General features: G+C 35.3%; 1 non-coding gene across 1 annotated transcript; it reads right to left on the bottom strand.

The window, feature by feature from the left end:
* Nucleotides 1-8,094: 8,094 nt before the first annotated feature.
* On the bottom strand, nucleotides 8,095-8,167 carry TRNAS-CGA (transfer RNA serine (anticodon CGA)). Its single transcript has one exon. It is a non-coding gene; the product is annotated as a tRNA-Ser (tRNA).
* Between the last annotated feature and the right edge of the window lie 19,497 nt (nucleotides 8,168-27,664).

Raw genomic sequence — 27,664 nt, 5'->3', positions numbered from 1 at the left:
GAATCACCGACAATTGGTGCATTGGGTGCTCTTGGTCGGAAGCCAAAGCAGTGCATATAGCTGAGTAAATTATGCACAGCCACTAATCAAGAGCTGACGTGCTTTCGGAAAGAAATCCTAAGTTCTCCTTACAGTCGTACTGGAGGCCAATAACTCTGCCATCTTTTCGGGAGCTCATTTTTCAGCTCAGATTTTAAATGCAAGCTTGAAAATGGCACATCTTCTGGGCGCATGTTAGGCTCTGTGTCTGCACGTTTGGAAGTGACACTGTATTTTTCCTTAACTATTATCCTGAAGAGGACAGGAGCACACTGGAATTTGGGTGCGAGATTTGTTGATATAAAATGAAGTTTTTGCATGTCTCTTATTATAACGTTGCGTTTTTCTTTTTCTGATACCAGTTGTTACGTTATTTTCTTCCTTCACGTTCGTACGGGGTTCGTAGAGTTGGAGTGAATAACGACGACACTTGATGAAGTATCGAAACACACTTTATTAATCAGTATTGTCAGGACAGCTCCAAAACACGTTTTACAGTCATCGATGAACTACTATAAACACGCTGGAATAATCAGCGACACAGCCTTCACACTGTCAGGCAATAACGGTGGAGACAGCTTCCTGTAAAGCACCAGAGTACAGCTACTGACTCTGCTTGGTCGTTCTCGGAACTCCACGTACTCTCGAGACTCTTCACGCTACAACTCGCGATGCACTCGACGACACACGAGCACAGCTCCCGACTCTTCAGCTCGGTCGTTCCCGGAGCTCAGCACGCTCTTTCGACGATGCACTAACCGCGATACACTAAGAAACTCCTACTGTGCGCTCGACGACCCACTCGGCACTCGTTGGCCGGCTGTCAACGCGATCGCCTCCGCAGGGATTGACTCGCTAGATGAGACACACTCACTCGATGAGAGACGCACACTAACTGATCGCGGACCAGCAGGGTTTACATAGCTTTCGGCCTGTATTCGAGAACATTCTGGGCTAAACCGGTAAGAATTCGTTCCAGAAGGTTCTCCAACCGTCCATGGCATATCGTCAATTTTGTCGCCAAATGGGCGATTTCTTGCCAAATGTGGCAACCCTGCCCTCCTTGCTATTTTATGGCAACCATAAAACTGCTTTGCGGGGAAGCCATCTCACCGCGCCTGTACATTTCGTAACAATAAGATTACTTGCATCAACAACCTTGAATGATCTGCAAGCTAACTACTAAGCGTTTTATTTGGTTATTTACTGAAGTAAAAGTAACCTACTCAACCCTAAAGACTGAGTTAAACAGATTACGTTTACTTGTTCAAGTTTTGACAATTGCATCATCAATACGAAGTATCCACTGCTGGTTTATCGCTCCATTTTGGAGATACAAAAAGATTATATAACAGAAAAAGCTTAAACAGTACTTAATTTATATTATTCCATAGAAAGTTCTTACCTCTCGCTATGGCACTTTCATTTTATGCTAACCTTCTAGATAGTTCCCTCCCCCTCAAAAAAAAGCAAACCCAGAAAGTTCAATAAAAAATTTACTTTCCAGCATTTTTTTTGACCGGAAGTTTCCAGAATATTGCTTGCATTGTCTATGTAGCATGGTCTAACATGTTTGTATTTGTCTGTAGAATATGCAGCATGTCTTCCTTGTAACATTCACATGGGAAACAGAAATAAGAATTTAACTATATTATAAGTCTTGCACGATTTCTTAAATGTTTAGACTTTTCACATCACATGGCGAACAGACGATCGCGGTAGATCAAAATTGAACTTATACTTGCATTGCATAATAGTCAGCAGTAGCTCTTTGCTTGCTTCTCCAATTTCGGGATTAATTATTGGCAGTTATTAATCCTCGTCAAGCTTTCAGAAATTGTGTAGCTGTTATGTCGATAATTTCTTCATTAAATTTTGCTCCTTTTATTAATGAACAAAGCCTGAGCAGTTGAATATTGTTGCTAAACTGATTAGAATATTCTCAGTTTTTTCTTTACCTCACATTTCGAAACAAACAGCTTCATAATTTATGTACAAACACTTCCTTTCAACTGACAGCTACCATTTCAACAACTGTATAAAGTTGCTTCAGTCATCAGCTGCTTTATTTACTGCCGAGACACATATTAAGTATGCTCAAAACAAAAAATACAGTAGATCTCCAATTATCCGAATGAATTAGGACATTCTGGGCTAAACCGGTAAGAATTCGTTCCAGAAGGTTCTCCAACCGTCCATGGCATATCGTCAATTTTGTCGCCAAATGGGCGATTTCTTGCCAAATGTGGCAACCCTGCCCTCCTTGCTATTTTATGGCAACCATAAAACTGCTTTGCGGGGAAGCCATCTCACCGCGCCTGTACATTTCGTAACAATAAGATTACTTGCATCAACAATCAACAAGGATACCATTCGGATAATCAAAAAATCGAATAAATGGATTTTTTCAAAAGAAAAAGTCTAGGTAGACTTTAATTAATTCTCGCATATGTTGAAAATGGGAGCAAAAAACTATTTTTAAAGAAAAAGAGGTTTTAATTCATTAAAATAAAAAGTCAACACTTTTACTTACAAGTTATGTGCGTACTGTACAGTGCTTACAAGCGCTGAAAGTCATTGCTTGCTGAACATCTCGGTCAAAGTAAGCTGTTTGACTGCCTTCGTCCGTTTTCGGGCAGCCAAGTCAAGCATCCGCTTGATAATAAGATATTGCATGGGTCACATTCGAGCTGACGTTCCATCCACTTCAAAGCAGTTTCAAAGGCGGCAGACGCTTCTTTAGCTGATTATCCTGTGTCTGCTTCAACTTTGACAATACGGTCATTTTCTTCCTCGACACGTTCTCTCACATTCTCAATAAGTTCATCATCATTTAGAATTTGAAACCCAGGGGTCTGACGAATCGCACACCATCCATTCTGCTGTATCCTCAGCACTAACTTCTGAACATCCAATAATTTGCAAAAGAATGTTTCTTAATTCCTCAAATGAGACGTCATCCTCCTCTTATACCTCTTCCCTTTCCATTTGAGCTTCTTTCTGCTTTTTCTTCTTTTGCTTCTCTTCTCCAGCTGATCCCGAAAATTTCTGAAATTCTGAAAGCGACTCGGACAGACGGAGCTCGGAAAACTGGAGTTGTCCTATATTTGCCAGTGTTACGATAATCTTGACCGATGAAAGCATTATCTCCTGATTTAAGCAAAATTTAAGTCATTACTGATATTTGTTAGCATAAATTTAGGTATTTTGCATAATGAAACTCGAAAGGCATACGAAACGAACGTGCGCCAAGATATATATTGGCGAGAGAAAGTAAAGTTCGTGTGCAATGCAGTATATTTGATTTTCACCCTAACTACTTGTACCTGGCTAAAGGTCTAATCCAGTAGTACTTTCTCTTTTCAGGTACGGTGTTAAAGTATGTTCTTGTTTCTTTTTTCTTATTGCCTAAAATAGGTAAGCCTGATATTTAGGACTGAGGAGGATTCTATGTAAGTTATTCTTTTTAATACTTCAGTGTTTTAATGTTCGTGAAGATTATTACTTTTTGTTATGCTTAAGTTAAGCAAAATTATCCTATTTTATTAAATAAAGATTTCCTAGTTAACTTTTTGACTTATGATTCTTTAATGAAAACTGTGCTTGAGGAAACTTACTCATTACGCCTTCAGTGCTAATGCATAATCCAGCAAAAGATTATGAGACTGATTAGGGTAATTGCCTTGTGGAAATGCTTCTAAAATTGAAATTTTGTAATGTTGTAAGATTCCAGGGGCATAAAGTATTAAAACTCGTTGTTGAAAATACTAGTTACAAAGTTTATAAGAATAATTGTAACGAATAATAATTAATGTCTATTCTAAAAGAATCAATTTGTATAGAAAAGTTAACAGATGAAAATTATTCAGTGTGGAAATTTAAAATAGAACAACTTCTAATAAAAGAAGGTTTAGATGATGTTGTATTCCAAGAAAAACCAGAAACTGTTACTGATATTTGGTTAAAGAATGATCGTAAAGCTAAAGCTTTAATATGCTTAAACCTTTCGGATTCGCAAATTATCCATGTTTTGCATAGTAAATCAAAATTTATTTGTTGTCGATGCAACAATATTACTTCGAAATGACCTGAAGTAATTACATAAACAAATATAAATTGTATCTTAAATGTATACGAGTTAATCATGCTTTTGAGATACAGTTTATGGCTATATTTTTAAAGGAAATTCCTTTGTCAAAAAAATAGCAGCCATAAGACCTATGTTTTACCAAAGCGTGTTCTAAAAAACACAAATTTTAACGTCGTTGTACTTTAGAAGAAAGGCAAGAATCCCTGATTTATTTCCAAAGCAACAACTATTTTTAAAATTTCTTCGAAACGAATAGCATTTCTGTAGCATTTTTGAAAAATTTATACACTCATGCCTAATTGAAAGCAAATGGAGTCAGAACAGGAAAGTGAAATGAAACATTCCGCAAATTATTCGCAATCTCAGCCTAATGATATATCGGCAAGTACCCATCGTCGGTCAAAGAGCGCAGTGGGAAAAAAAACTTCCGAAGCGAAACATTGCACTCATTAAAATAAGCCTTAACGAATATCACTCAGAGCTTCATCTAATGACCGATGTATGCATAATAAGGAATCCTTCAGCATGAATCTTCAGCTCTGTTTTGAAAAGAATGATGGAAGAAAATGAAGAGCTTAACAACCTTACGTAAGAAAATAATTTGCTTATGCCTCACAAGGACATTGGCAAAGAAAAATGCGACTTTAACAGCGAATTCCGAAAATATATTTGATTGCTTATTACCTCTAGTTCGGTCTTCATCCCATTTCAACATTTGTATATTCTTTATAAATTAGATACAAATTGCGAATTCGTCTTGATTTCGCTAATTACAGATTTTGAAGTAAACATCAGAATGTAAACTAAATTGATAGTTCAAGCGATTTTGATTCCAGTTCTGAAAAAAAGAATTTATTTTATTGAAATATAAATGTAGCATTTTGTCTTATGAAAAAAAGAATCAGCTATCATGTGTATGTACATATTCGTGCTCATTATTTTTTTTTTTTATATCCGGGAATCACGAAATGTTTTGAAAATATTTTTTTTTCTTCAGCCCAAAGGGCGTTAGCCCAGAAGGGCTATTAATTTCGTTTTGGAGTTTTGCGTTGAGAACTTGACTACTGTCTGTTCTGTAAGACTGTAAATGTCAGTTCACTTTTCGGACTGCTTAGACTTTCCAAATATTACAGCCCTGTGTTATATTTAAGGAAATTAAATAGTAATGAATTTGCATTAATGTATGTTTCTCGCACTTTGGTAAAACAATGGTACTTAGAGCCATCCATTTTTAATTACGTACGTTTCCACCCGAATATGGGCATCTGGAAGCCCAAATTTGGAATTTGTTTTATTATTGATTCCATATTTTTGTAAAACTTTAACGAATTTTTGATTAACAAACTCAACGATTTCAAAGCGAGCAATGGCATCACTGTACGGGAAAAAAATCTGATGTGTGCATCACATCACTTCCTTGTACGGAATATTAAATTTACGCATTTTTTCTTGCATTTCATTTAAACTTATTGGATTGAATTAAATCTACTTCGCCGACAGCACATAAACCACAAGAGAATAGATGCATTCTTTAAAATTCACTCTGGAATTTGTTTACCATAGCGACACTCTGGCGCTAGATTCAATTAACAGTATTATATTTCGTTCATATTATAAATCATAATGCACAAAATTTATATCATTTAAAGAATAGAATTATCTTATCGTTGCCACATATTCTATTCAAATACTGTAATAAAGCTAGACGATGTATAAAAGAAATTAAGCAAACAAACAAAAAAGAAACAGTTTTTCACAGACGATTAAGTATTTCTCATTCAATTAATTCAGTTCTCACTTCAAAAATACATAAAAACTCAAAATAGCTATATTAAAAATTACGAAGTAAATCTTAAACACTTATTTCGTCGGAAAAATTCCAGAAAGGATTAAGCATGATTAATTGGCAATAATAAACGAAGGCATTATCTTTGTTGTCGCGAAGCTAAGTTTCTCTAGATTGGCAACAAATCCACTAGTCTGCAGTTTCAAATGTAAACAAGCAATGGCCGCCGTCAAAAAAAAAAAAAAAGGCTTAGCGGCACTTAAACAACTTTAAAATTGTTGATAATTCTAAAAGTATTGCACACAGATTTACTAAAGGCATAAAATACTTAACCGGAAGATAAAAACAACATAATTCAATCATTTTTAAAGCAAAAAATGTACAATTTACAAACATATAAGAGTAAAGAAACTGAGATCACTGAGCCGGGTGACAGAGTGGATATATATATATAAATATATTTATATAGGTTTGGTGCGGCCGATCGCAAACAAAATACGAGGTGCACATCTCCATGTTATAGCAGTCCTATATACAAAATTTCAACGTTCTGAGGCTACTCGTTTTTGAGTTATGCGAGATACGTACGTACGTACATACGTTCGTACAGACGCCACGATAAATTCTCTTCAGAATTCATTTTAAAGCAGTTTTATAATTTTTTAGGAGGAAGCGAGTCTTTTATTCTGTCCTTACGTACAGATATCACGCAAAAACATCGTGAAATTGCATTCGATAGGGGTCAAAATGGATATTTTCGTTGAAATATGCTGCCTGAAACTTTTCGCGATTACAATACTTCCTTTTTACTTCATACAAGGAAGTAAAAAACGCCCTCTTTTGCGTGATGTAAAATATGATTTTTTTTTTTTTTTAGTTCTTGATTTAAAAATTGAAAGGATAATGAAAACACGTGTTTTGTAAATAGCGGATAAATGTGCATCTACAGAAATTATTTTGAATAAATGTCGATTGATAAATAAAGTTAGAGCTGGTATAAACTTCTAAATTTTCTTAAAATCGAATATGAATCCGAAACCTAAAAGGTTCTATGGTCTCGACTCTTTTCGAGCATTTAATAATGAAAATAATAACAATAATAGAGAAATGATATCTACTGACTATAAGTTACTAAATAATACCAAATTTTAGAATATAAATACCAATAATACCAAATTTTAGAATATAAATACCAATAATACCAAATTTTAGATTTGCATTTAATGAGAAATAAATTTAAGAATAGAATTTTTAAAACTACATCTACATTTGTTAAGAAGATATTGATGAAGTTTGGTAAATGTACATAATAAAAATTCTTGGAGTTCATAAATTTGTCAGAAAACATTTGAATAACGGATGAGATTTCAATCAAGATTTCAAAATTGGACACACGTAGATGATCAAAATTGGACACTCGTAGATGAGTTGTCCAACTGGTAACAAATAGTAGTCACGTGCACCATGCTGATTTTATCAGCAGTGGCACGATTTGCTGGAGCATTAGTTTATCTCTGCGATTTCAGAATTGTCGATACGATTGGAAAGTTAATTTCTAGAATCTTCAAGTAATACAAAACACCGATTACTTCAAATTTCCTGCAGATTTCTGTAGGTAACATACTGAAGTATCACACTCGATTTGTCATGAGGGAATGCTGATGATCAGGAGCTGATACTGACCCAAATACCAATGAAACTGCAATAGTCGCATAATTTTCTTATTAATATATAAGTTATATTCTCTTTCCTTTCCGCATGTCTTCATGATGTAACTGGAAGCCTACTCGAAGCGTATTCAAGAGATCCCGGGTTCGAGTCCCGGCTAGGGCACTGCATATTTTTCACGTCTCCTGCTTCCAAAAGACCTAATGACTCTGTAGAGACATTAGGTCATTTGGAAGGAGGTGACAGGAAAAATGAGCGATGCCTTCGCCGGAACTCGAACCATAGACCTCTCGAATTCGCGTCGAGCCTGCTGACCACTACGCAAGGAAGGCATGCTAAGAAAGCGGGAGAAATACCTTATATACTCTCCCTTTTAAAGGGCGACTGGGGATTAGGAAACCGTGTCGCCAAATGCTTGGCGTGGAGAATCCTCAACTCCCATCCTTTTAGTTCTGGCACCAATGTAGAGACATTTGGTTATTTGTAAGCAGGTGAGATGAAAAATGAGCAATGCTCTCGCCGGGACTCGAACCACGGACCTCTCGAATTCGCGTCGAGCGTGCTGACCACTACACCACGAAGGCGTGCTAAGAAGGTGGGGAAAATGCCTTATAACTCTATAGATGTTTGTTTCTGTAGAATAAAAGGTAGAATAGAAGTGGAAGAATGACATAATTTCGCTATCGGTCGTATATATATATATAGTCCCATCGCGGTCGATAGCTCCGCCCCAAATTTGATGGAAAAAATCCTAGGCTATGGTCTGAGGGTCTCTCACTCCACTTTCTCCACCAATAAACCACTTGAGAAGCCTTTCAGGTCGCCCGTGTTTTAAGTGCCCGCATGCCGCACAGACAGTATACACTTAGTTTAGTTTAGTGACGGAGGACGTGGGCACCATCCCTTTACCGTTATGGTTAATTGGTAACAGCACCACGTCCACCCTTATCTAGAGACTAGTGGGACTACAGGTCATACATTACAGTACTTACGATATCGTACAATATAAATAAACCATACAATTTCCTACATATGCATGATACAGTATATAATCAAACAGGATTATTAAAGCATAATGCTGGTGCGTATACAGTTAAAATGCAAAAGGTTAAAATGCAAAAGTTAAGATGTAAAATACTAAGTATCGATTTACAAGCAAACATGCATTTTTCGAGATTCGACCCCAGGTCCATCGGTACGGCAACTCCAGTCGCTAACTACTATACCGATTAGGGCGGCTGCACACAATGACAGTAAAACTGATCCTAGAAATATTTTGAGTTAAAACATTTAACGTGTTTTTAGGCTACAGTTCTACGAGACCGAATAAAGGGGAGTAGCCGGGAGATTCGAGCTCGAGTTTGAGATTTCGAACATCAAGATTTTCTCCAAGATTCGCAGGATTCGAGGAAAATTGAAACTGTATCCACTATAAACAGATACAGTTTACAACTGTGAAACTAGGTCCACTGTATCTACCAAATCAGCCATATCAGCCAAAAAAACAACAAAAATGAGAATAACCATTTTACGAAAAAACAAAATTATTTTGTCAGTTTTAATAAACTGCATTTTCGGTTAGACCACAAAGTGATGTTACAATTCTCTGCAATCACAAACTTCCAAAGTTTGGTTCTAGAGATAAACAGCTGAGATATATACATTTTCGCCCTTTATGAATATACACGAAATCCCATCTCAGTCCATCTATTTGCAGAGAGATATCGATGAAATAACTTGCCTACTCACGAGATCTGTGTAAGACTGGTCCGCCTACAAAGTTTTCAGCATTTCTTGAAGGTAGGTATTATTCACAAATAAACCTCAACCATGCGATATTTGCACAGATCTCGACCAATGATATAAAAGTGTACATATCTCCAGAACGGATAGATATATTTAAATGAAACTTTATAAGCACACGACATTCGAAACGTCCAATCCGAGAAACCTCCGACGCTTGAAAAATGTATATTTCAAGGTTCAGAATATCAAAATTTCGCGAATTTTTCTCCCCCTTCCCCAGTAGACTCTTCGAATCCTTAACTGGAAAATCATTTAAAGTCAAAACTTTGTAGAGATTAATTTCATTCTGTCCAGTACATACACTGTTTAAGATGTCACATGATAAGATTGCGATTTCTTTGACACATGGATCACCAATTGGCCCGGAATTTCCTATTGCAAGTGTGCTGTTTTGAACTCTTAAATTTAGAGATTCTTTTTTTAAATTTTCTTATTTTTCTGTAAAGAATGTAATATAGCATCCTTGTTGTTTATGTATGTTACTTTTCCCTTCCAGAATTCGTATTCTGGGGAATTTAAGATTAATTCTACATTTAGGTTACACTTTTCGACTTTCTGTATTGAAGAATACTTGACGTCTTCTTCGTTAGCTTTAAAGAAATTCGCATTTTCATCAAAAATATTTCCTTTATCTCCAGAAATATGGATAAAATAGATGCATTAGACTTCTTTGAGACCGAATAAACTTTAAAGTTTTCCCTTTTATCCTAGTAAGTTTGGGAAATATATTTATGGGCATCGGGACCATACTACTGGGGACATCGCCTAAATCTGTAGAGACATTAGGTTTTTTAGAAGCAAGAGACATGAAAAATGAACAACGCCTTCGCTGGAACTCGAATCACGGACCTCTCCAATACGCGCCGCGCTTGATTACCACTACACTACGAAGGCTTACTAAGAAGGCGATAGAAATAACTTATATACTCCCCTTTTAAAGGGCGACTGGGAATTAGGGTACCCAATAGCCAAATCCTGGGAATGGGAAAAAGCCCTTAGTTGGGGCGCCATTGTAGAGACATTAAGCTATTATAGAAGCAGGAGAGATGAAAAACGAGCACGCCTTTCCCCGGATTCAAACCACGGGCCTCTTGAATACGCGCCGAGCGTTCTGACCGCTACACTACGAAGGCATGCTAGGAAGGCGAGAGAAATACCTTATAAATCGAGAGAAATACTTGACAGCCCTCAATAAAATGATAAATATTATCTAACATTACATTAATATTATCAGTATTTAAATATGGACTAATTTGATTTCGATTATTTCATTAAAAGGAAGCACATGAGGACTATTTGCCTAAGAGAAGAGATGTCTTTGTAGAAGAGTCTCTAAATATGAGGAAAAAGGACCTCACGTATATGATATCTAATATATAAAATGTTGAATATTATTAGTATTTAACATGGACTGATTTGATTTTGGTTATTTGAATATGGCGATTCAAGTTACATATGAGGAAAATCAAAAATATGCCTAAGTCACAAACCCGTTCACAAGCATTTGCACCAAGAGCCTTTGTTTTTATACACTCGGCCATTAATGGGCTCCAAACGTTGAAGAAAGATTATATCTGCACAAAAAAATTTAAACCATGGGCATATTTAAACCCTAGTGATAATAGCATAGAATGAGAGGTCAGTGGTCAGTGTTTCGAGTCCCGGCTAGGGCGTTGCTCATTTTTCACATCTCCTGCTTTAAACAAATCCTTATATCCCTACAGTGGCGCCCGAACTAAAAATTGTGGTGGATGATGATTCTTCACCTTCAGGATTTGGCGATTGGGTACCCTAATCCCCAAAGGCCCTTTAAATGGGGAAGTATATAAGGTATTTTTACCGCCTTTTTAGCATGCCTTCGTGGTGTAGTGGTCAGCACGCTCAATGCGTATTTAACAGGTCCGTGGTTCGAGCCCCGGCGAGAGCATTGCTCATTTTTCATGTTTCCCAGAATCGAAAAATCCTAATGTCTCTACAAACTTTACTGCTCATACTTGCTCAGAGATATGTTGTAAAATAAATCAATAAAATAATTCAATCAGCTTTGCTAATTTTTTACTTCCTTGTACGAAGTAAAAAGGAAGTATTGTAATCACAAAAAGTTTCAGGCAGCATATTTCAACGAAAATATCCCATTTTGACCTCTTTCAAATGCAATTTAACGATGTATTTCCGTGATATCTGTATGTAAGGACAGAATAAAACCTCCAAAAAAATTATAAAACTGCTTTAAATTGAATTCTGAATAGAATTTTTCGTGGCGTCCGTACGAACGCGTGTGCGAACGTACCTCGCATAACTCAAAAACGAGTAGATTCAGAACGTTTAAATTTTGTATATAGGATTGCTATAACATGTAGATGTGCACCTCGTATTTTGGTTGCAATCGGGCGCATCAAACGTATATAAATATATTTATATATATATCCACTCTGTTACCCGGCTCAGTAATCTCAGTTTCTTTACTCTTATATGTTTGCAAATTGTACATTTTTTGCTTTAAAAATGATTGAATTATGTTTTTTTTTTGTCTTTCGGTTAAAGTTTTTATGCCTTTCGTAATTCTGGAAGCAATATTTGTACAATTATCAACAATTTAAAAGCTGTTCAAGTGCGGTTAAGTTTTAAATAACATGGCGGACATATTTGTTTATATTTGAAACAACAGAAGTGTAAATTTGCTGCCAATCTAGAGAGACTAAGCTTCGCAACACAAAAATAATGCCTTCATTTATTATTGCCAATTAAATCATGCTTAATCCTTTCTGGAATTTTTTCGAGGAAATAAGTGTTTAAGATTTACTTCGTAATTTTTAATACAGATATTTTGAGTTTATGTATTTTTGCCTTGTCTCGAAGTGAAAAGTGAATTAATTGAATGAGAAATACTCAATCGTCTGTGAAAAACTGTTTCTTTTTTTGTTTTGTTTGCTTAATTTCTTTTATACGAACATCGTTCTCGTACATCGTTCTAGCTTTATTATAGTATTTGAATAGAACATGTGGCAACGATTAGATATTTCTTTAAATGATATAAATTTTGTGCATTTATAATATGAACGAAATATAATACTGTTAAGTCAACCTAGCCCCAGAGTGTCGCTATGGTAAACAAAGTGAATTTTAAAGAATGCATTTATTCTACTGTGGTTTATGCGCTGTCGGCGAAGTAGGTTTAATTCAATCTAATATGTTTAAATGAAATGCAAGAAAAAATGCGTATAATTTAGTATTCCGTACAAGGAAGTCATGTGGTGTACATATCAGATTTTTTTAATATTGTTTATTAGTCCAAAGTGGCTTTGTCCCTGAAGAACTATTGTTTTCGTTTTGCGATTTTGCATTGAATCACTATAAATGTCCGTTTCACTTTTCAAACTGTTGTCACCAAATGTTACAGTCCTGCCTTATGTTTGAAGAAATTAATTAATGAAAAACCTGCATCAATGTATGTATTTTTCTCGCATTGTGATAAAACAACGGTACATAGAGTCATCGAATTTTGAATGACGCAATCCTCCCACGGATATGGGCATTTGGTAGATCAAATTTGAAATGTGGAATTTGTTTTATGAATTTGTTTCATATTTTTACAACTTTAAGGAATTTTTGAGTAACAAACTTAACGATTTAAAAGCGAGCAATGGCAACAGTCAACGAAAAAAAAAAAAAAAAAAAAAAACATTTTATCTCTAGCGAGCGGAACTGTGTATCGAAAATTCTAGAGATATGCTCAGTTTAAAATTATTTTGCGACTTTGCTATTGAACTGAATTTTATGGTTTAAGTGCAAAGAACATGAAATTTAATAAATAAAGGTAACGCACAAAACGTTAAAAAAACGCCCTTTGGACGTAATCTAAAATCTGAAACCTTTTAGAATTTTTAACTATTAAATTAAAAAATTAAAACCCCAACATCTTTATTGATTTTTTTTATGATTTAAATTCGCTTAATCTTATCTTAAATTGCATATACATCTTTAAAGTTTGATTTATTCTCTCTATTTTAATTCTCTCATTCTCATTAACTTGCAGTTCATGCCGTAGCAAGTTTCCAATTTTCATTCATTCAGTTCGTCAAAAACTCAGGTTCTTACTAGCTATTAATAATATATAATTTTCGCCAAATATCACTCAAATCCCCGCATTTACTTGACCATTTAAATTGTACGTGCCATCACATCAAAAATGTAATCTTATACATTATAAAAGTTTTTCGTCAAAAGAAGATATTTAAAATATTACGCGGTTTAGCATTTCATTCTAGAAATACTATGCTTTTTGTCATTTACACTAATTTTTCAATGAGAAAATTCAGATGATCTATAATACGTTTTTATTTTAAATAACGCGATATATCATTTCACCTCTACCAACAGCGCGTGTTTAAACACGATTTGAAGAAAAACACCAGCGACCGACATGGGTGCGGCTATATTATCACGCAAAAGTACTTGCACTTTGATTAATGGTCGTTAGTTTAACTTCTTAGGAATGGCTATATGTTCCGATCACATTCGAAAAAAAAATTTGCTCGATTATCACGCATTGAAACTATTCTCGTTCCATCTTACAAGTCTCTTCCCTTTTCTTTTGCGTTTATATTAATTTTATGTCATGCAAAGGCTTGGAATGATTATATGTTAATGTTAAATATATCAATGTGCACTAGAAGTCATAAAAAAGTAGGTATAGAATATATATTCTAAAACGGAATTCGATTTACGAAAATTTTGAGAATCAGCAATTTTCGGACTGTTTAATATAGCGGTGTGGCATAATTAGTCTGAGGAATGTCTTCGAGAAAATCTGAATGAGCTTAAAATAGATTGGGAGGAGGGGTACCGTATTAAGATATGAAATAAAAAACGGGGGGGGGAGAAGGGAAGAAAAAAAAAGACCGAAATGTTTCAAATTTTAAATTACGTCCAACGGGGCGTTTTTTTAATGTTTTGTGTCTTACCTTTATTTATTAAATATCATGTTCTTTGCGCTTAACCCTTTGCGACACAGTGTGTCCGCACAGTGAAAGGACGGACAGTTACAAACAAACTATGCCTTCTCCGGGATTCGAACCCAGGCCCTTCGGCATAGCAGTCAGCGTCCCTGACCACTATACCGACTGGGCGGCATTCTTTAAGAATTTGGTGTCGAAAAGCTGGTTGAGTCTTAGACCACGTGACTTCGGCGTCAAGGCCGATGGTGGCGTCAAGGCCGATGGTGGCAGTACGGCGAACGAAACCAAATGTGAAAGGCTGTCGCCGAGCCATACACGGCGTGCGTAATAACATTTAGAATGCCAAGGCTTTCCCTCACCCGTTAAAAAGGTAAAAAAAAAAACCGAAATACCTGAAATTCCATTCAACAATTCCCTTCCTACCCCCCGTTCCTTAACCCTTTGCGGCACAGTGTGTCCGGTCTGGACACACCTAAAAATTTCCTTCTGTACGCATTGAAAAATTGAATGAAAAAGGATTTATAGGTTACTATAGGTTACACTGAACCTTCTTTATTTATAGGAGATGGCAGCTCCACACAAACCAGTCCATATATTTTAGCCATGTTTAGTTTTTTAAGACCCTCATTTTTCAAAGAAATCTTCCAGATTTCTTTTAGGGTATAAAAGGAATTGTTTGAAAAGAAATTTCTATGTTATTTTTTTGGCTGTGTGCTAATCTTCTTATTCTATATTAGTTTTAAATTTTTACAGTGAAATCTTGCCTAAAATCAAACGGCGAACCCTAGGTGTGACCACACCGGGCTCACCGATCATCTAGGACAACTGAGAGTCTGTATTCTTTGTTTCTCCGCATCTCATCGGTCAGCTCATTGACAACAACGCTCGTTTCAGCACTCTTTTCGAAGCTCTATTCAATCAGCGTGCCACTTTGGGCACACCCACAGAATTAAAACAATAAATGCTATCTTCACAAAATTTTACTTGTGTACTCCTCTCGACCTAATTAGACTGCCTAACTTCTTCTTTTCTTTTCTTTTTTTTTTTTTTTTTTTAAATCAAAACTTCGACCTTTAAAAGGTAGCCTGCAGGAAAGGATTAAACCATGAAATTCAGTTGAATAGCAATGTCGCAAAATAATTTTAAAATGAGCATATCTTTAGAATTTCCGATACACAGTTCCGCGAGCTTGAGATAAAAAGGTTTTCCCCCCCTCCCGTAGAGTGTTGCCATTGCTGGCTTTTAAATCGTTCAGTTTATGAATCAAAAATTCGTTAAAACTTTACAAAATATGAAATCGATCATAAAACAAATTCCAAATTTCAAATTTTTGATTCCACATGCCTATATTCGTAGGAGGATAACGTCATTCAAAATTCGATGGCTCTATGTGCCTTTGTTTTATCACAATGCGAGAAACAGACATACATTTATGCAGATTTTTCATTATTTAATTTCTTCAAGTATAATGCAGGACTCTAACATTTGGTAGCAACAGTTTGAAAAGTGAAACGGATATTTATAGTGATTCACGAAACAATAGTCCTTCAGGGACAAAGCCCCTTTGGACTAAAAATAATAGTATAATTATCAGTTTTATAAAGCTTCAATTAAAATATCAACAAAGAAATTACCACTCTCTCTTTCTGGATAAGTGTAAAAGCCAAGGAATATTTAATTCATTTTTAGCCAAATGCTCTTTAGCCCAGTAAAACTGTTAGTCTCGAAATGACATTTTGCGTTGAATCACTTTTCAAACTATTGCCACCAAATATTATCGCCTGTATCATATTTAAAGAAATTAAATAATGAAGAATCTGCATTGCACGTATGCGTCTCGCACTGTGAAAAAACGGTGGTACCTAGAGTCATCCAATTTTGAATAACGTAATCTTCCACCCGAACCTGGAAGCCCGAATTTTAAATTTCATATTTTTTCATCATATATTGCATATTTTGTAAACTTTTGACGAATGTTTTATTAACAAACTCAACGATTTCAAAGCGAGCAATAGCGCAATGGCAACACAGTACGGAAAAAAAATATTTTTATCTAAAGTGCGCATGACTGTCTGTCGGGAATTCTAAGGATATGCTGTTTTTAAATATTTTGTAATACTTCTGTTGAATTGAATTTTATGTGGTTTAAGTGCGAAGAACATGATATTTAATGAACAAAGAGGACTTACCGAACGTTAAACAAGACCCGTTAGGCTTAATATAAAATCTGAAAGCTTTCAAATTTTGTTTTTGGTTGTTGTTCTTTTCCTTTCTTTTTATTTAAAAATCTTTGAGTAAATCTCTTCAAGGTGTTATTGATTTCAGTTTACGTATTTGGTACCCTATCAAAATAGAGATATTGCCATTTGAAGTTATATATTTGTTGCAAGACTCGTGAGCAGTCGATCCACTGAAATAACTGCATAGACATGTCTTGAAAATTTAGCATGTCTTTTCTTTTGTAAATAAGTGCAGATTTCTCCATGCAACTTTCATTAATGATAAAATAATACCAAAACTGCCTGTTTTTTCTACTATTTAGCTTTGGCGATTTTCAACAGCTGGAAATATAAGATTTATGATCTCTTTAATTTCTTGGGTATTGATTCTTAAACTAGTATGCTTATCATAATGCTTATTTTAAAACTGTTTCAGATGTTATGCTGAAACCTACGTACTAAGATACAATTGGTACCTTTTGCTCCTATAATTTTTATATTTTTTAATGCGTAACAATTTTTAAATTAAAGTTGCTATTAGTTTAATAAATGCTTATTTTTTTATTTTTTAAACTTTTTAATGGTAAACTACTAGAGCTGTCAGGATATAAACTGAGCATTTCTTATTGCTTCTTTACTTTTTTTTATTCTCCTATTTTTTTCTTTGCGTGTTGTCTTTAATTTTTTTATCTTTTAATATAAACTATAACATGTGTCCTAACAGCCATGCTCGGAGAACTTTAGTATTGGGCTTTGTGTTTAAAAGTTAAAAAGCTAACTTCAGTGTATTTTACCCGTGGAAAGCTTTTTAAGTGGCAGATTTATAACTTTACAAGATATAAGCAAACTTTTATCACAAAACACATGTACCTGAGGAATCTTAAACTAGATTTCCGAGAACATGCCTTTTAATACCATATTGTGACTTAGTCACACAAATTTTCCCATGGGTAATCAATAAACCATTGAATAATGATTATTTCCAGTGCATCTTCAGTTTTGATTACTCCTCGTCTGTATCATTAAATAATGAAACTACGGTATTTAGGTATATACAGGGTATTAAAAAGAAACTTCTCCAATATTTGAACCCTTAGCGCACCATAGCTTAGCCAACTGAAACATCTCAGATATTGTTATTTGAAGGCATGCGCACGAGATTGTGATGATTTAAAGCAACAGAGCTCTCATGGTTACGGTTACACTGAAAACATTTCAAAATTTTCGAATGGCAGCAACAGTTTTTTCCCTGCACAAATTTTCGGCGCATTAAAAAGCGATACAATGCGTGGGAACAGCACAAGAATGACTACAACTGCAGGTTTAAAATATTTGCAAAGAAAAACATTGTAAAAGACAAATGGCGACATAAGATAGGACAGGGGAAAAAGAAATCTTTTATTGGAATCTACTCTGGTGGATTTCTGCTTCTGGGAGTATCTGAAATTTAAAGTGTACACACCAAATCCACAAGAATTGAAATATGCTTTATAAAACGTAAAGTTACACAGATTCCATCTGTCGTCAACAACCCCTTCCCCCGCATGCAATGCATTATCATCTGCGAAGGTGGGCACTTTGAAAGCTTTAATTCCAATAAATTTTTTTTATTCTTCTCTCTTGTGTTCGCGCTGGCCCTTTAAAATGCTCTTCTTTGCAAATATTTTACGCCAGGAATTTTCATCATACGTGCATCGTTCAAATGCTATTTATAGTTTTCAATCCGCTAGTCAATTTGCGCCGGAAGAAACCGGGAATTGGCCTTCACTGTAACAGTAAATCTTTTCACTGTAACAGTAACCGTGAGAGCCCTGTTGTTTTAAATTCTCACTTTTGTTTATTATAAATATATTAAATCTGAATGTTCACAAACGATCTTAACGGTCAAACAGAAGGTTTTTTTTTTTAAGGTTTTCTACGCTCTCGCTGAGGTCACAGTCTACCAGCCCGATTTTGCATTCACTCCTGCACGTTTTTTTTTGTCTTTTTAACTTTATTATTAAGCATCGTTTTCTTTGCACTTATATCACATACAGTTCAGTAACAAAATCATGAAATGTTTGAAAGCACTCACTCTGAATTAGATTAGAATTATTAATTCAAACAAAATATTCAAAAACTCTCTGCTATATGGGAAGCTATAGGGGTGGACATTCTAAAGAACTTAATAAAATCGTTTCCAGTTTGCCAGAAGTTATGTTTGTACGTTTGAAACTAAATTGCTTGAGTTTCCTTTAAAGCAACCAGCAAGTTGTCAGCAAAAGACTCATGCAGGAACTGACTATCATAAATGGTGTACGCTCCCCCTCTTGCTGCAATAACTGTTTTCTTTAAAAAAACGCCCAAAAGATTACTTTATTAATCGGATAAAGCAAAAAAGATTTCGTATAACGAAATTTCTGATAGTTATTATGAAGATGGAGACTAGACCGTTCGATGGTAGACGAAAATTACTTTAGTTCGATGGTAGATTCTACTTTAGTTCGACGGTAGACGAAAATTATTACTTTTTTAGTTCGATGGTAGTTCGAAAATTTCTTTAGTTCGATAGTTCGATGGTAGACTGTAGAAGTAAACTATAGTTTTCAAGCATGGACACATTGGCTAAGATTTTAAAAATGCAAGATTTTATAGGTACTCTAGAAATGTATTCTCCGTCTCATACGCCCACTCAAGCGATGTTATGGAAATGAATTAAAGAATACTTAGCAGTACAGTGAGTATTATACCTGAATTTTGAATAAGAGTTATATACTATTATAATATATTTCTCTCCCACTTTCCTAGCGTGCCTTCGTGGTGTAGTGGTTCTGCACACTGGGCCGGTATTCCAGAGGTCCGTGGTTCGATTCCCGGCGAAGGCGGTTACTATTTTTCATCTTTCTTGCTCCCAATTAACCTAATGACTCTAAATTGGCGCCCGAACTAAAAGGGTGTTGGATGAGGATTCTCCACAGCGAGGATTTGCCAACTGGGTCTCCTAAAAAACACAGCCGCCCCTTAAAAAGGGGAGTATATAAGGTATTTCTCCCACTTTCCTAGCGTGCCTTCGTGGTGTAGTGGTTCTGCACACTGGGTCGGTATTCCAGAGGTCCGTGGTTCAATTCCCGGCCAAGGCGGTTGCTTTTTTTATCTTTCCTGCTTCCAAAAATATACCTAATGTCTCTACACAGTAAAGTAAATTATTTTAATAACAAGATTTAATTCATTTTTAAACGCAATTTCAAAAGGTAATAATTTATGTACCATTGCCACAATACCAAAACTCCAAATCTAAAGAACTGTTGTTATCAAGAACTCGTGTTTAAGGAAGATATATTGGGAAACGTTTTAGGAAAAATTGAGTTTTTCATACTAATTATTTGATGTCTGGTTCAGTGACTATCAACTGTATAGTTTATCGTCTTATTAAAAAAAAAAAAAAAAAAAACTGGCTATAAAGTGTATTTAAGTAGAAACAGGGAAAAAATTCACAGACTCGTGAATGTAGATACGCATCAATATTATATAAATATATAAAGGAAAAGTTCTTAAAAGGATAGTCCCAGGAGAATAAAATGAAAAGAAAATAAACTGGTATCGATGATAAAGTAGTTTAACAGCATTCCTTAGTTAAATGTGCCTGAAAAAGAAGCCACAATACAATAAAATCAATAAACTTTCGATGCATAGAAGCCTTAAAGTCAAGCATTTATTCTTATAAAACCACTTTTAAATACCAATGAAAGATTAAAATTCTGTTAACAAATCCAACCTCGTCATCATTTATTACTTTTCCGAAAAAAGGAAAAACTTTAAATCCTTTTAAATGGTTTTTCGGTTTATCTCCAAGTCTTTCTTTACAGCAAGTAACCTTAGTCATGAAATTTGTAAGGAGTCTTTCAAACTGGGGGTGATGGCCCCCGTTACGCTGAGCAAGGGTCGGTGGAAAAGTCGCCGACAGAAGAAGAATCACGCCCAGAAGCTCTTTTGTCAGCGATTTTTCATCTCAGTTGGGGTGAACCATTTTGCATAAAGGAAAATTCGAGATGAGCGAGGATCATTACATCTGAATCCGATACATGATTGAAAATTCAATTCTCCGTAAAAAAATAAAGAAATAAATCGTCAGATAAAAGTATCTGTCTGTCTATCCATTTTTGGATAGGTAGGCACTACAGACAGAAAAAATATGTTTTATAAAGAGAGAAAAAGAACTCAGCTCAGTTGAATTTAGAAGCAGTTACTAATGCCATCGAATGAATTATAAATGTTTTAGACAACGCTTTATTTGTTTCTGGAAGACATTCTACTCTTCGGTGTAGTATGTTATTGCATCTGTGCTTCCCGATTTACTAGTTTGTTTATTTATTTATTTGTAGAGAACATTAAGTATTTTTGAAAACAGGAGACATAAATGCACAGCTACGTTTTGAATACGTCTTTTCTGCATTAAAAAGCGAGCAAATCTCCGAATAATGTTATTTTTAAACGAAACACAAATCTATTTTTTACCCTTTTACTTTGCCATTTTAATAAGCTCATTTATATATAAAACTGTATGTCCCGTATCTTTATCTTCTAGATGACTAAATCTTAAGCTACTAGGTCTATGGCCCTGTATCATACAGGGTGTTTATAAAGTCCCGGACCCAATTTGATGTTTAATAACTCATAAAATAATAAAGTTAGATTAAAATTAATAACATAAATGGTTAGATAGACTCAAAAAGTTTCATGACCCTCGTCAATGAACTTTCAAGTGTGCCCCCTTCGTCGCACGCAGAATATCAAGTCGATATTCAATTTCACGCCAGGTACCGGCAAGCATGTCGGCATCCACAGAGGCTATTGCGGTTGTACTTCTGGCTCTTAGGTCATCCATGTTCGACACTCTCCTCCTGTAAACGTTGTCCTTTACAAATCCCCAAAGGAAAAAGTCCAGCGGCGTTATATCAGGTGATCTGGGTGGCCAAGGAATTGGACCTCCTCGCCGAATTCATCTTCCTGTAAAATGGTCATTCAAAGAACTACGAACGATGGTACCCCAATGAGGTGGTGCACCATCTTGTTGCCAAAAGACATGTCGCTGAAGCTCTTCTAGTTGTGGAAATACGAAGTTTTCCAACATGTCTAAGTATATGACTGATGAGACCGTCTTTTCTGTAAAAGAGAAAGGCCCAATGACTGGATCGTGCATTAGTCCACACCACACATTAACTTTTCGGGAATCCCTTTGTGCCTCATGGTATTCATGGGGGTTTTCAGATCTCCATATGCGCACATTACTGCAATAGTTGCCAAAAACAAAAGAGAGAAAAATGCAATTAATAAGCACACGATATTTAGAAAAGTACAGATATTTAGACTGGAAAAGGCAATTATCTGAAATTAACCACACGCGCAGACGATATTTACAAAAGTAAAGATATTCAAACCTGAAAAGGAAAATATATAAGTTATTCCATCAATAAATTTCATAAGTTTGTTTATATCTTCATTATTTTATGATTTATTCAACATGAAAATGGGTCTGGGACTTTATAACCACCCTCACTCATGATGCTTTTTACTATGGTCATCGATGTATATGTCGCTGTGGTCATCGATGTATATGTCGCTATGGTATGGTCACCGAAATATATGTCGCTATGGGTCATCGATTTTTAAAGTACTTCTTGATAAGCCATCAAATTCAAATTTCCTACTACATCGACTATTTACGGAAGACACTGCAATGTGATGAAGCGAGATTTTTTATAATTTAATGTTTAAATTTTTTTGCACATGTCCTTGTTTAACGAATAAGCTAAAAATATCAGAGATTTATTGTTTCCACCATCGGATATACAGATTACGAAAATCTTTTAAATGCAATTTGTATCAAAATTTTAATATCATTCCTTATCTTTTTGGAGAATTTTCGAAGATCGTTCGATTTTTTCGCATAATTAAAGGTTACGATTTTAAAAATCTAAAATTTGTCGGAATAACATCGGTTAGCAATGGAATAGGTGCGTATTGAATTAAGGCTAATAATATTCTCATAAATATGTCGCTTTTTTATATTCCTTTTTTCAGATATCTTAATGTCTCTATGCATTAATCGAACTTCGCTTATTAGCAATCCAGCTGTACCCAGGTGAATAAGATAAATAATATTCAATCAGTGGGCCCAAAAAGCAAACATCTTCAGCTTCTTTAAAACCTAATACTTTTTGTACCATTCTTTACAGATAAATATGTATTGTACAATGGAAACAAACAGTCTCTTATGTTGCATACGAATACAATGAAGAGTTAAATACATTTCTGAACAGACGACGAGTTCCAGTATCCATATTTATGAGAATATTATTAGCAGCTGCATCAAAACGTTCTTGGCTTAGCTTAATATCAAAAAATTCTTGACAAAAATTCGCGCATTAACAAATAGTAACAGAGGGATGCACTCGTACCTACAGTTGCCTTAACACCTTCATCACCTTGACTTTTGCTAAGACTGTATAAAGAAATATCATTGTATCCATAATGAGAGTTGTTATAAGCGCTTTTGTGATAACTCATATATGGTAATCACTTTTACATCATGGGCAAAGGTTAACGGGAATGTTAGCGTTAAACTAGACTTACAGTGCATCGTAAGTTTGTGTCGATGAGGTAATGAGTCGTATGTAATAACATCGAGCGACACAAGTGTTTGTAAGGCGGAAAACGTCCATTAAAGGCTAAAATCCATTTGAAGATTTTACACTAGCGTAACTTCAGAAAATGTGGAATGAGACCACAACGAGTACGAGGACGATGAACTAAATTGCGGATACTGTGGTTTGTCTAACGATTCGGTATAGGCAATCTTAGCGTCATAATTGAGCATGTGACGTGTCGTTGCCAAGTTTGTCTGCCATCTAGCCAGACAGGGCATTTGTCAAGCTCACTGAGCAAGGCATTCCTCTGTGAAAAACTTGCATACCTCATAAAGTATCATCTCATCTGCGTGGAATATGTGTACGTGACTCAGAACAAGCACAACTGATGCACTCCGAGTAACCTGCAGTTTAGTGCAAAAGCCGTATTGAATTATGAACAAATTTTGGTCTTTAGTATTGTTGCTTAGTATTGTTTATGTAGCTCATGTAGAGTCTTTTATATGCATTTTTTGATTTATGTTTGTGTTTTGAATATATGTATATTATTTATATTTATTTAATGTTCTCTGTTTCTTATTTGGGCACTATAGTGTGTTTATTGTATCCTCCATAAAAGTAGCCATTGTATTGCCATCTAGCTCTTGTATGGCTATTTAACTTAATTCTTCAATAATCGCTGGATAGTGGAGGATCAAGGACATACACCAGGTTACCTCTGGTAGATGCCAGATTCCCCGTCATGCGTCACCTGTCACCCCCCCCCCCATCTTGCCCTTCCTTAAAAGATGGAATAAAATGTCGAAGTATGCTGAAATCACCATGAGCGTACCAACGATATAACGCATTCTTCAAGAAACGTATCACTACCGGTAACGACATTTAGACCAAATCGCAATATGTTTTATACCTGGCTATACAGAGCGGGAGACCTCGCACGTCAGCAGTGCCAAGAACGTGGGTCTAGGGCACTGCTGCTCAACATGACTGCACTAGTGGATATACATCTCACAAGACGATGGCTGTTGGTAAACTCTGCAGGAAAAATACTGGACAGCACTGCGAGAGAAAATTTTAAAGATCACTTATTATTTTAAATAAAATATATATGCAGAATTTTATAATGTCACATAAATTATTATATTACTGCTGTGAACTCGTTGGAATCTTCCAGTTGCTACCTAGATGTACTAACCATCCACAGCATGATAGCACGTATGATGCGACTTCCTCACAATTTTTCTCTCAAAGAGGGAATGGGGACATGTAGGAGACCTAGCCATCAAATACAGATAGTGATGAATTATCACCCATTACACCTGATGCTGGGCGACACTATAGAAGTAACTAGATATATCTGATGCAAGAAACGTAAAGGGTCAACTGCACCCTCGCCGAGATTCGAACTACTGATCTTCCAGATCTAGCTGGATGTCAACCAGTTACATAAAAAAAAAAAAAAAAAAAAAAAACACCTACGGGCGAATCTGATAATTCCTTAAATTTTAATCCTTGATTTAGATTAATGTTATTACTTAATTATTTATCACTATCTACATTTGTTGCAAATGATTTCCGTGGGTTATTCGAAACCATACCAACCCAATTATTTGTGATGAACGGTGTTGTATGTTCATCTAACATAGTTTCATATAAACGGAATATTATTTTACAGAGACTTATTTTCATTTTGATTCCTAAATGGAACAAAAAATCACAGATAAGTTCATAGATTTGGCCAACATATGTTCAGTACTCGCTGTTGGAAGTTTATAAACAACTACCACATTCTCCGACAAAAACTTCAAGGAAAAATATTAAAACATTTTTAAATGGTAATAAAAATAATTACGAGAAGTGTTATCCAGAACCCAAAACCGATCTTTACATCTAACATAAGATAATTTTCTTGTATGACAAGAGGGGAAAAAAGGGAAAAAATCACGTGTTAAAACAATAAACGTTTAGCTAACGAGGCAAGAATGCATAAGCTGAAAATGGGTTATTAAGATATTTTTAGTACCTTCAGATATACTACTGACATATTTGTCAAAGAATAACAAGGGAACTATATAAAAAAGTAAAAACAAGGACTTGTTCTTCGATGACGTGATGGATTATGTTCTTAACATACCTGAAGGTTGGCAAGCTGGATTAGAATATTAAATTTTAGTATAAAGTATTGTATGAATTAAATTATTATAGGTATATTTAAAAACATAGCTGAATATTAAAAACTGTCTTGAAACAGCTAAAGGCAAGTGGAAGTTTTAGAATATGCATTTGTTTAAATTAGGAAAGCAATTTATGCACAATACTCAAACATCGATTACACTAAATTCAAATGCTACATTTCAGAAATATATTTTGATTGCAGATTATTATCCAGGGTATAAGATAGTTAATGCAAATAGCTTGCACGCTACTATACCTGCTTTCGAATCGTGGGTAAAGCTTAATGCTTGCGCGTTTCGTGTATACGCTGATTCCGGGCACACAGAATGCGTCATTTCAAATGTTCTCTACGGAATGTAGATTAGAAGAAAAAAATAGCGAGATCCTTAATTCCTACCTTTGAATGTCTGGATCTAACTGAAAGGGTATTGGCGATAAGACTATAAATGTCCTGCAATTTTAAAATATCTGATGGATTCAAAATGAAATCGTTTAAGGACGTGGTAGCTTAGAGATTTTAACCTCTTAAGATACCAGACACAAAATATAATTGAGGCTATTCCTCAACGTTCCATAGTATTCTGTTTACCTAGCCAAATTACTGTCGTTAATGTGTAGCTTATCTTGGAAGCCGAGTAAATGCAAAATCCTTCGTAACGAATTTCCGAATGCCTTTACTAAGAAAAGCACAGGGAAGTTAGAGAACGTTTAGCACCTAGTGAACACCTTCCCAAGGAAAGATTTCAAGCAAAGACCTTTTCATCTGACCATCGGATAACACTGCTTTTAGGGCCATTTGTATCAGTTTGATACTGCTCAAGCCCGTCATACCTTCTCTGTGGGGAGCATTCATGAACGCCATCGTACTTGTCTGGCTGTTTACTTGGGAGACACGAGATTCCTTGATGAAAATTTGAAATTTTGTGTTTTATAATAGTTTCCATTTGTGGAATTTTGTATTTATATTTTTCCTGCATCTAACTTTTTTGCCTACGTACAAGCTTAAGAGCTTTCGTTTATGGGCTTTTTGCAACTGGAGAAAAAATAATGAGCCAAACAAAAGTCCATAGCCGCTCGCTTTGGAAAAAGGAGGTAAGAAGTTCCCAATTACCTTCTACCTGCTTTTGAATGATAGAGCTACGTGAAATAATTCAGTAGCATTTTGGATCGGCGAATAAAAGGTTTTTGAAACTGATTCCACAATATAGCGTTTTTAAAGAATGCTGCGGCTGATTCAAAGTTGTTTCAATTGCTACTAAATCTGATAGGTCTCTTACCAATGATTGTACGCTGATTGTGATTTTCGATATGTTGTTGTAATTCGACAACTGCAGCTCTGTCTGCTTTGATGTGCTGCATAATTAAAGCATGAATCAACATCATGGTCCGTATGACATCCGTATGACGCACAGACTTCAAGATACAAAGGTATTTCATAAACTGAATAATTTGCTTCTATTACAATTAACGAAGAGTTCCAGATTAATCATACATTTATTCCTTATTTCGTTACACCTTCAATGGTAATTCCCTTTTTTTTGCCCCACGGTATTTAGCCCTTTTGTATAATGAGCTGCTTCTGAAACATTCCCATTTTCTATAGTACAGTAAACATTTATCTGGTTGTCTAAAAAATCATGACGCATTTTTGATATTTTTCAAAAATCCTTTATTTATATAAAGATCATTCAATAGTATATTTTGTTTGATAACTGTTTGTTTTACTTCAGTCAGCTTTGTAATTCCTCATTCACAAAAGAACCTTTTATGAGCAAAAAGATAATCAGGGCGCTGATTTACGGCCACACTTGAATTGAAAGGGATAATGTATAGGGTCTCGGGTTATCGGAATGGAATGGCATTACTGTAGGATTGAAATATGGAAAGTTTCTGAAAGACGGATTCGCTGGAACTGTCCAATTGGCTAGAGCGCACATTCGAACTAATATGCTGGCTCTTTGATAATGGCTAGAAAACAAAACGACGCCTAAGTTTGATCATCTGACACAAATTCTTGCAGTTTGTATGAAAAGTGTTGACAAGCGTACCATACTTGCCTGATCTTGTGCCCACAGATTTTCACCTGCTTCTCTCTCTTATAAATCTCTTACGTGGTATCACATTCAATTCAGAAGAGGCCGTAAATCTACACTTGTTACAATTTCCGTTGATAAAGCTAGGTTCTTTTGTGAATGAGGAATTATGAAGCTCATTAAAAGAAAGTAAAATATTCTCGGAAAAAAAATAGCAATATGCTATCGCTGATCATTTTTCTTTCTGGACCTTAAAAGCAAAGG

The sequence above is a fragment of the Stegodyphus dumicola genome, chromosome 6, assembly GCF_044657685.1.
Source record: "Stegodyphus dumicola isolate Sdum_Otavi_A_Nest chromosome 6, ASM4465768v1".
NCBI classification, from domain to species: domain Eukaryota; kingdom Metazoa; phylum Arthropoda; class Arachnida; order Araneae; family Eresidae; genus Stegodyphus; species Stegodyphus dumicola.
This window is presented reverse-complemented; position numbering and strand designations above follow the sequence as displayed.